General features: G+C 40.8%; 1 long non-coding RNA gene across 2 annotated transcripts; it reads left to right on the top strand.

Annotated features, from left to right (window-relative positions):
• The first annotated feature begins 3,641 nt into the window (after positions 1-3,641).
• On the top strand, positions 3,642-5,282 carry LOC119878737. 2 transcript variants are annotated; one of them, XR_005387102.1, is made up of 3 exons: positions 3,642-3,994; positions 4,547-4,695; positions 5,195-5,282. It is a non-coding gene; the product is annotated as an uncharacterized LOC119878737 (long non-coding RNA). The 2 variants fall into 2 exon arrangements; XR_005387103.1 differs by lacking the exon at positions 3,642-3,994 and adding an exon at positions 4,058-4,131.
• The last annotated feature ends 5,066 nt before the right edge of the window (positions 5,283-10,348 follow it).

Here is a 10,348-nt window from a genome sequence, read left to right as displayed (position 1 = left end):
TTAAAATTTAGTATTTAGATAAGAGGAAAGGCATTTAGGTCATTTATGAATGACTGATGTTTAATAGATATTGAGATGTTAAGTCTACTTGAGGACAAGGGTGATGGTTTTTATATTGCTATTCTTGGTTATTTAGGCACATACAAGATGCTCAGTAAAACTTCGTTGAAGTTAATAATGTTCATTGTTTTAAATTATTCTTCTCCATTTGGTTGACTGTCTTAAAATATAGTCCATTATAATTTTGCTCAGAAGCAAGGCCAATTTTCATTGTTTTTATCTACATTAAAATTTTACATTTAATTATAGTTTAAATTTGGACCACAAATGCTTGAATCACTAGTGGTCTCTTTCTCCTAGTTTGTCTCGGGTATGTTCCTAAACCATGGGTATGTCCAGTAGGACAAAAGACTACTACTTTACTGTTGGAGTTTGTGATCTACCATCTTGTCTTCTAAAAACAACAACAACAACAACATTTACCTTTAATATCTGTTTGGCAACTGCTGTGTTGAAGAGATTTCACAAATTTGAATAAAGAGGGCAACAAATACCGAGTGGCAGTTTTGTTTGTTTTAATTTATTCATGATCATGAATGTAAGAATAGTATACTTGCTTTCAAAGATAGCATATGATGATGATGGTGATGATGATGGTGATGATGATGATGATGATGATGCCTCTCTCTCTATTGTTCTTTCCTTTTGCTTTTGACTAAGTCTTTGTCATTTAAAAAATAAATCAGCCAAGAGAGGACCCAGTTATTCTTTGACTGGATAGATCAAGAGCAAACCAGAAGAGAATCTCTGTCTCTACCCAACTGAACCTCGTTTCGGTACCATCACTTCTCTATTTATGGATGGTATGTCTGAGATGTTGTCTCTATCCTAGAAACCAAGAACTTGTCTTAAATCAGTGCCTCTCCAGTCTGTGCCATGAATCCCGTGAATCTGTAAGAGTCCATGCCCTTTGATGAGTTTGCTGCTCTTGGATTTGTACAAAATTTGTTTGTTACTTGGCAAATGGGACACAGCTGGCTTCTGATTTAGAGAGTGTTTTAAATTAGTTACCTCCTACCTTAACTTGATCATTTAAATGGAAAGCACTATGGCTCCAACAGAGTAGACATGATATAAAAACCATTTCCGACATGAGTATCTTGCCTCCTCAGTTGTGATGGCTACTGGTATCTCTGAAGGAAAATAAATAATAAACAAACAAACAAATAAATAATACTAAATAAATAAATAAATAAAACACAGGTTCTGCGATTCTCACAAGTGGTAAACTGTCTTTGCATTATTTAAGAAAAGCTTTAAGTGTTCGATGAATGTGCTTAGACTAATGACAGTTGATGCCAAGAATATAGCAATAATCCAATACCATTTTGTAAAGTGGCAATTTGTGTAGAAATTGCAGAAAGCATCAACACATGCCGGGAACTTTACATATAAGTGAGCTATAGCGTGGGTGAAGGAGTTATTTATTTGGCTTTCATTTGTAAATAAGACACTAATCTTTTCCTTCCAAGGAGTAGCTAGGCCAGTTATTTAAAAGAATATTGATAGCCTTTGCTCATCATGGCAAAATTGAGGATCCTGACCTTAAAAGTCTTAGTATTTGGAGGAGCCTTAATAAGTCATTTAGGAGAACAGCATTCTATAGTTGAAGATGGCTAGATCTATAATCAAAATATTTGGGTAGAGTCCAGGCTATACTATTACCTGTCAGCAATTTAGCTTTCCTCATCAAGGCTTATATGATCTGGTCTAGGGAACCTCTCTAGTCTTGTTTGATAGTCTTTACTTCTTACTTGCTCCATTTCAGTCCCTATGCCATTTCTCACACATTTCAAAAGAAGTGTTCTTGCTGCCAGGCCTTCTGTTCTTCCTGTTCTCTCTGCCTGGGATGATCTTCCCCCAGAGACAAGCTGACATTTATTGGGCAGATCCAGTATGTTCCAAGGCGTTATAAATGCTTTGCATGTTTGTTGTGGTGAATTTTCATGATAACCGTATGAAGTGTGTAGTGACACTGGATGGATGAGAAAGGAGGCAGAGTGATCTGGCAAAGGCAGGATTGGAACGAAGGCCTTGGCTCTCACAAGAAGTGCTCTCATAGTACACAACACCCAGGGTGTGGTTCCCACTCTTCCTTTAACCTCAGAGCTCTTTCTTGGTGAGCATTTCCTGACTATCTTATTTAAAGTGGAATTCCTGTGACTCTTTCTGTTTACTTAGCTTTATATTTATGAACAGTACTACATATTACCTGATTGATAATGCCTGTTTACTTGCTTACTTCTTTGCTTATCTCCCTCACTAGAATATATATTCTATGAGGGATGGACATTGTTCTGATCCGTGTTACCACTCTATCCCCTGCATCCAGAAGTGTACTGAAATGTACTGAGAGAGGATACGAATTGACTTAGAATTTTTATCGGGTTTAAGGTATCTTACTCTTCAAACACTTGCAGAGCACCATTTTGTGTCAGATTCCATGACAGTTTGTGGAAATTGGAACGTGAATGAGAATGATGGGGACTCCTACTTTTCTGCTTTTCCTGATGCTTTTCCGGCATCCTAGAAGAAACAAACATGCAATTAACAGACAGTTGCCCAGGATAAGCATCCTTTTAGGGCAAATATAAGGTGCAGCAGGGAAGGGAGGCTTTAGGGAAAGCTATTCCGAGGGGTGATATCCATGTTGAGAGCTGAAGGATGGGCTGAATGGGGATGCAAGACCATTTGGGGCAGAGCAGATGACAGAAGTCCCTGAGAGGGCACATTCCAGTTTATTATTTTTTTAAAGATTTTATTTATAGAGACAGAGAGAGGGGCAGAGAGACACAGGCAGAGGGAGAAGCAGGCTCCATGCAGGGAGCCCGGCGTGAGACTCGATCCCGGAACTCCAGATTCAGGCCCTGGGCTGAAGGCAGGCGCCAAACCGCTGAGCCACCCAGGGATCCTCCGCACATTCCACTTTAAAAGCAGTTCACTGTGACTCAGATATAGACTACGAGGGCCAGAGTTTACTGTCTGAGGCTGGAGAATAAAGTTGGGTTTTCAAGGGTCTTGAAAACTATTCCAAGAAGCCAAGACTTTATTGTCTGAGCATTGAGATGCCACTGAATGATTTTTAAATCAATGTAGTTTTGATTTAGTATCTGATTCCGTTTACCACCTTCAGCCACATAAGTTGGCAGCATTTCCACTTTCTGGATGGGACGAATAAGGCCCAGAAGAACACATTTCAATGTTGGTGGAATTGATTTAATTCTCTTAATGACAGTGATATCAGGGCTTCTAACTCCTACCTTCCCACCCTCTCTCCTTCCTTCTTTCTGGTTGTTATTCTTGTCAAACATAAAGCTATTTATCCACCATCCTTAACTTTTTCCACGGAATATCCATGCACTCACAAGCTTCTAATAACCAGACCCCTGAGTGAAAGCAGTGACCTCACGGGCGGCAGGGCTTGTTGTGGCTGGATACCATATTGTGCACCGGGCTGGAATTCTCTGTTCTTCCTCACTAGGAAGCTGGATTTGTACCAGGAACCTCTTATCTGAAAAGGCAGCTCTAGGCTGGGGAGAACAGAGCTGGTTTGACGAAGTGGAGAGGCGCTCAATGTTGGTCTGGCCACGCTTTGGGCATGCGTGAGCGCTCACAGCAAAACACAGCTGGCATGTCTAATTTTAGCCTTGACTGCCTTGAAAAGGGACCCTTAAAGGAAATATATTTTCGCTGAAACCATTTGTATTATAATGTAACAGCTGACAGACATGTCAGAATATTACTTATTATTGGTGGGGAAAAACTCTGTCAGGTAATTGTGCTTTTTTTTTGTGATGACATCGGGAAGTGATTAAAGCATCCCTGAATCAAAATCATCATAGATAGACAGTGAGAGAACCAGAGCTTTTATTTATGAAGACGCCTGTAAACCTAATGGGATACCTCCTTTGATGCTTACAAAACGGAAGTAAGGGTAAGAATGATCATTTCGGCTATGGCAAGTGGGTCCTTGTGATCCTGACGATGCAGGGCTTGCTAATAGTAGTCCTGGCATAGACTCTCAAATTTCTTCAATGCTTAGCATCCTCCGTGTCCTCCGAGAAGTAAAAGGTTAGTTTCTGGACCGGGTCTCGGATTCATCTGGCTTTCGTATGTTAACAGGTTCTGAAAGCATCTGGGACACACTTGTTCCATTTAACAGCACGGGTCGTCCGTCTGCTTTTATTTTTGTCCTTTCTCTTCCTTCCTCCCTTCGTCCTCTCTTCCCTCCCGTGGTCTTCTGTGTTTGCTTTAGCAGTGTGGCTTACCTTGCCACTTGGCAAGAAAAAAAGGCAGCTCTTGTGTGGGGTAGATGGAGGGAAGGATAAGAAATAATCCACCGCCCCGAATTTGAGTTCCCTGGGTTCAGTTCCAGCGGCAGCAGCTTTGCTGCAAAAATTGCTTTGCTGTTCGAGATAGCCAGCAGAGGGAATCAGGACTTTGCTTGCAGCAGGGGTTGAAGCAGGCTTTTTTTTTTTTCTTGGAGGAAATACTGCAGCTTTCTGGACTGCATACCCTGCTCCCTGGAGAGGTTCCACCCACCAGCTGGAAGGAGAGGAAGTGAATGAAAGGACAGGAGGAGCCCGAACACCATGTCACTCTGGAAGGGAGACAGCAGCAACCAGGCTGTGCAAGGTTGTTTTGTTTTGTTTTCTTTTCCCCTTTCTCTTTCTTTTTTTTTTCTTTTTCATTTTTTTTGTTTCTTCTTTCTTTCTTTCTTCTTTCTTTTTTTCCCTTTTTTCTTTAAGGTGGGGAAAGAGACAAACAGGAGACAGGAAGCTGATCTGCAAGGATTCAGAGTTGTGCTAAAAGACTTTGATTTTTTTTCTTCTCTCCCTCTTTACAAACGCTGGCAATTGACATCACTACAGACAGCCTGGGGTAGAGAACAAAGTGCCTCATCCCAAGTGGACCCTGGCAGCTGGGGGAAGGAAGGCAGGATCTGGGAAGGCTGTGTGTGTGTGTGTGTGTGTGTGTGCGCGTGTGTGTGTGCGTGTGTTGTTCTACCAATACCTTTCCTTTTTTCTTTCTTTCTTTCTTTCTTTCTTTCTTTCTTTCTTTTCTTTCTTTCTTTCTTTCTTTCTTTCTTTTTTTGGTGTGTTTCTTTTTTAAATTCCTGCCGTGTTGGAACTAGTGAGTGGTGGAAGACGAAGGATCTCTGAAGCCTCATCAGTCATCGGGACCATCAGGAATAGTGGTTTAAGAGGACGCTCGGCCCTGGGGCACCATACCGTGTCATCGAGTTCCCTGCCTCGGAGATAAGATTCCAGCTACATGGGTAAACGCCTGGATCAGCCACAAATGTACCCCCAGTACACTTACTACTATCCTCACTGTCTCTAAACCAAGGTATGGCTCGACCCACAGTCTGGCAAGCAGTGTGTATCCTGCACTTGGGATGGGAAACAGGCATGTGGATTATTATTTACCTCCCCTTTCCCATCACCTCTTCCTGCTTCTTTGAAATTAGTAACATAGCAATGGAGTTAATGAGGCCAGAGGAGAATATGAGAAGAAAGCAAGCCCTGGGACTGTGGTTTTTCTCTTCTAGCAGAGATAATAGTTTCGCTCGTGTTCCTTTGTTGTTATTTGGCAACATAAAGATGTTCCTGATATCCGTAGTAAAGTGCTTTGCAGATGGACAGGGTTGTTAGAAAGGAGATTGTGACAGTGATTATCAGGAACAACAACGATTTCAGAGGCTTTTCTGGTGAGCTGTTCTTTGTGGCTCTGAAAGGGTTTTTCTCACTGGATAGGATGCACCAGGGTGGGGGCAACTCAGACTTTCAATCACAGAGTATAGAATGAAAGAAGGGTGTGGGAAGGTATAGTACGACTAACTGACGTCCCGTAGAGTTTGTTTGGGTGTTTGCTTTTGTTTTTGTGTATTTGCCTTACATATTTTATTTTATATGGAGGGTGATCAAGACTCTAGAGACTGAAGTTTGGAGCTTTACAATAGATGTTCTTTACTTTTCGAAGCTCTGTTTTTTCTGTGCTGGCTGCCATCAGGAGGCCTGTGGGTCTTGAAACGGGATGAAATATAACTGATGATAATTGGGACACGAATTGGTTAAATACTTTAGTCTTGGGATTCCCTGGGTGGCGCAGTGGTTTGGCGCCTGCCTTTGGCCCAGGGCGTGATCCTGGAGACCCTGGGATCGAATCCCACGTCGGGCTCCCGGCTGCATGGAGCCTGCTTCTCCCTCTGCCTATGTCTCTGCCTTCTCTCTCTGTGTGTGACTATCATAAATAAATTAAAAAAAATTAAAAAAATTTTTTTTAATACTTTAGTCTTTATGTGTGTGCACAAATGACCATTACGGGGCCAGTGGAAAGCCCACGTAACTAAGCAGTGGGCAGTGCCAACCATGAACTTGATCCTGCAGTTCAGACCTGAAAGGCTCTCAGGTGTGAAATCACTGCTCCAATTTGTCAGTTAAATTGGACTTGATGAGTTGGGGGGGAGGGTGTCGGTAGTAGAGTTATCGCTTTGAATGTATGGGTTATGTTTCTTTACAGGTGATATTAATTTTGTATCGCATTAGCCAGACTCCACTGTCTTCTTAATAAATAAATATGCGGGAGAGTGACCAAGGCGTGCCTGAGTGATCTGTGCTGCCACCGGGACTCGTTGATGGGATTAGTGTTCGGTAATCCATGCTGTAGTTAGCTCTTATTTATTCTGTCTCCTCCAACAATGCCTATTTGTAAACCAGACGAGGGCAGCAGACTTTCCGAATTCTATTAAAAATTGTTGCTTTTTTTCTTTCTTTTTCAATCGCTCCATGACTCGCCCTGCCCCTGCAAGGTCTCCTCACATTGCTTTTTGCCCTTGTGAGCATTTAGTTTGTGGGGCTGCTGCTTTAGTAGACCAGCCCTCCTGCTCCCGTTGCAGTGCAGTGTGTTTTAACTCTTTGGGGGATTGGGTGGAGAATGCTGTCTGCCTTCCTCAAGGAAATGGCAAAGCAAGGGCTAGTCTAAAAGAGGAAATTTATAGTCATTCCTCATCCCCCCCCCAAGAAATAAAAACAACAAACCCAAGGGTTCCATGAAAAATATCGGACATTCCATCCCTTTTACTCATTTGGCTAAATTTTTCCAAATGTTTCAAAATTCATGCTTTCTTTTTGGTTCTTTTTTTGACTGTGAAGCATATTCAGAAAGGAAACTTTAGATAAAAATGAATGGAATAATTGCTTTCCTGCCTGAGATTTCTTTTAACTTATTGCTAGCAGGAAATAATGTCTTGCACATTATATTAAGGACAGGATGTTGGATGAGCTACACTGATGGGAAGTGTGTGTGTGTGTGTGTGTGTGTGTGTGTGTGTGTGTGTGTGTGAAGAGAGAGACTGGGAGAGGGAGAGAGAGAGGGATTGAGGTAAAGAAAGTGCAGTGGTGAGGGAAAAGAGGAGAGCCTGAAAAACATAGAGGGAATTTAAAAAAAATCTGTTTTGGGGTCCTGTGTAGTTTAGTGTGTAGACAGGCAGCATCTGGATCTTGTTACTTTCAAGCTAGTCAAAGCCATCAACTTCTGGAACATTTTTAAAGAAGGTAGATCCATTAGGTGACCTAAACTGATATTCGGGCAATCAGATCAGGGTGATGGGGAATATAGGATCAGCTACTTTGGCTATCATGGTAGTTCATATTGATTATGTTGCAAACTTTCGACAGAGCTGTGAAGTTGTCGAATACTGTTTCGGTGGCTCTGAAATGATAGACATTAATAACATTCCTGGAAGCTGAAGATGTGAAAACGTGCCCTGCTTTGAAACTTGGGCACACAGGGAATGAGAATAAGGATCAATCATACTTTAAAATGTGGGGACTTTCTGGCAGCATGAATACTATGTAAGAAAGTACTATCATGACCCAGTATAGCATGAAAACAACTGGGTTGATTTCAGTGTTGTCTTTTTGCTCCTTTTATATTTTTATCTTAAAATATTACCTATAAATTCTGAGGGGAATACATGCTGCTCATGTTTATTTGGTAAGCAAGCCTTGGTGGAATTCACAAAATCTACAGTCCTAGCCTTGGCTTATAGTTATAATCTATTTTAAAAATCAGAGCTATTTAAAATGATACTGATACATAAAGAATACTTATGGTTGATAAAAATAGAGTTCTGTGGTTGACTATAAAAGTCATATTCTGGTGACATCATAACTTAAGCTGTCCTGTAAAACCAGGTGTTCTTAACTAATCAACAAAAGCCATTTACTGACATTAGTTTGGGGTGAAGAATCTTTATGGGGTTCTTAAAGAACTCAAGGTGTATCATTGCATTTATTCAGACAGTACAAAATACTGAACGTTTTCTTTCTACTTAAATGTGTGTGTTAGATACAGCTGCTCTTTTCTTATGATAAAACAAAATGAGAGTAGGGTTGTCTAAATAAATGGAAAGGTTTCCCTTTCCTCAAATGCAATTAAAGTTTTAGAAAAACTTGGGGCCCTTCCCTGCTTTCTCTGCTCCTCTTATTTTCTCATCACATTAGAACTAATTCACTACCTTTGTTGCTTAAAAAGAAAAAGAAATTAGAAATAAGTTACTTATGCTTCTCTCCCTTTGAATAATTTTCCAAATGCTTAAATTATTATATTAGATAAATGTACATAGAAGTAAAATGAAAACCCAATGACTAGCTGATAGCTATCTTGTAGCGGTATTGTTCTAGGATGCATGTTTTCCAAGACCTTGCATTAAAAGCTGTCATTTGTCAATTTTCTTTTGGCCATTTTTCCCCCCTATTAAAAGAAGCAATTTAAAAAAGAAACACTTGTGATTGAGCAGAAAAGAAGCAATCTTGATGACATGCTTTAATACTTACATAAGAGCCATAGCCAGATTTAAAAAAAAAAATCTTCATCAAAACGAATTTGCTCTTTGAAGGCCACCAGGATAATCAGCAAACTTTAGAGAAAGGGGACCAAAAAATAGCTCATTAGCTTAATGATAATATCCATAATCACGTTTGATTGAGTCACAACCTAATATTTCTCAGCAATTTTGTTATAGCCCATTCAAAGCAAGCAACCTGTTGCTATTGCATTGTGAGACCCAGGGTGAATCGCAATCTGAGTTATTTTGTGGAGGGTTTCTTGGAAAGGCAACTTAATCATAACTAGGAAGGCTAAAAAGAGTAAAACATGGTCACAGCCTGGTGAATTGATACTTTGTTGCTGAGAAAGATATTTCCCTCATGTGTGGTATCTGGAAAACTTTATCATCTCCCCAAAACTTTAAAATGCATCCAAACGCACACAGCAAGCTAGTCCTTCCTTCCATTTCCTTACCCTGACCGGGTCACGATGTTTCTACCGATCCAGGGCATGGTTTCTACTCATGCTGCTTTTCCATCAGCCTACTGCTTTCCCACCTTGGACCATCTGCTTCCCCTGAAGATCTTGCAGAAAGATCTGTGGGACCCAACAGAGTTTTTCTGGCTGCTGCTACTCAGATCGTATTCAGAACCTGGTGTGAAGTTGGAGTTGGGGTCAGGTATAGGGAGTAACTCATCAACTGCACACTGACTTCAGGCTGAGTTTCCAACCATCTGCAGCCTGGACAGCTGCTCATCTCTCAAAGTCTAGCTAGAGCCCGATTGATTGTGCCATAGAGAGAGCAAACACTTGAAACACGAAGGACTAAGGAGTAGGGAAAGGAAGAGAGAGGCTCCTATGGGGCAAGGGATATTCTCAAAGATGTGAATGTACAGATCCTTCAAAAGCAAAACAGGACAACCCCTTAACATGCTTCTTGCACATGAAAATGTAGAAAATCCTGCAGAGGGAGGGAAAGAGTTTAGGATTTCCTTAGTACTTCCTGCCTCAGATTTGCATTGATAGCCAGAGTTGGTAACTTGCCAGTTTTAAAACAGCCTTGAAAACTCCCAAGTTCTGTTTTCCTTTGAAAGGCTGAAACATACAAAACTGGTTTTCTAAAAATTGTCCAGCAATAGAACCTTGAGGTACAACTCCAAATATGTCTTTCGCTTCAGGGGGTAATATGAGAGCATGAAACTATGATAAATCTTGTTTGTCTCATTTGAGAATGTACACAATTTTAATTGGTTTTGAATAAGAGAAAAATAGTAACAAGGGGCCACTCTCCCTTTCTAGTTGTCCTGTTTTCTTTACCTCCCCCCCATATTAAATTATCTTTGGAATTGTCTTTTCTATAATGCAGCCATTGTTTTCACAGTACTAAGTTTAGTGCCTAGCTAAAAGGAGGAGCTATGTAAAAAGTTCATGTTGTTGTTGTCTTTCTCTCCAGAAT

The sequence above is a fragment of the Canis lupus genome, unplaced genomic scaffold (assembly GCF_011100685.1).
Source record: "Canis lupus familiaris isolate Mischka breed German Shepherd unplaced genomic scaffold, alternate assembly UU_Cfam_GSD_1.0 chrUn_S1872H2069, whole genome shotgun sequence".
NCBI lineage: Eukaryota > Metazoa > Chordata > Mammalia > Carnivora > Canidae > Canis > Canis lupus.
The sequence above is the reverse complement of the archived record's forward strand: the minus strand, read 5'-3'. Positions and strand labels throughout refer to the sequence as shown.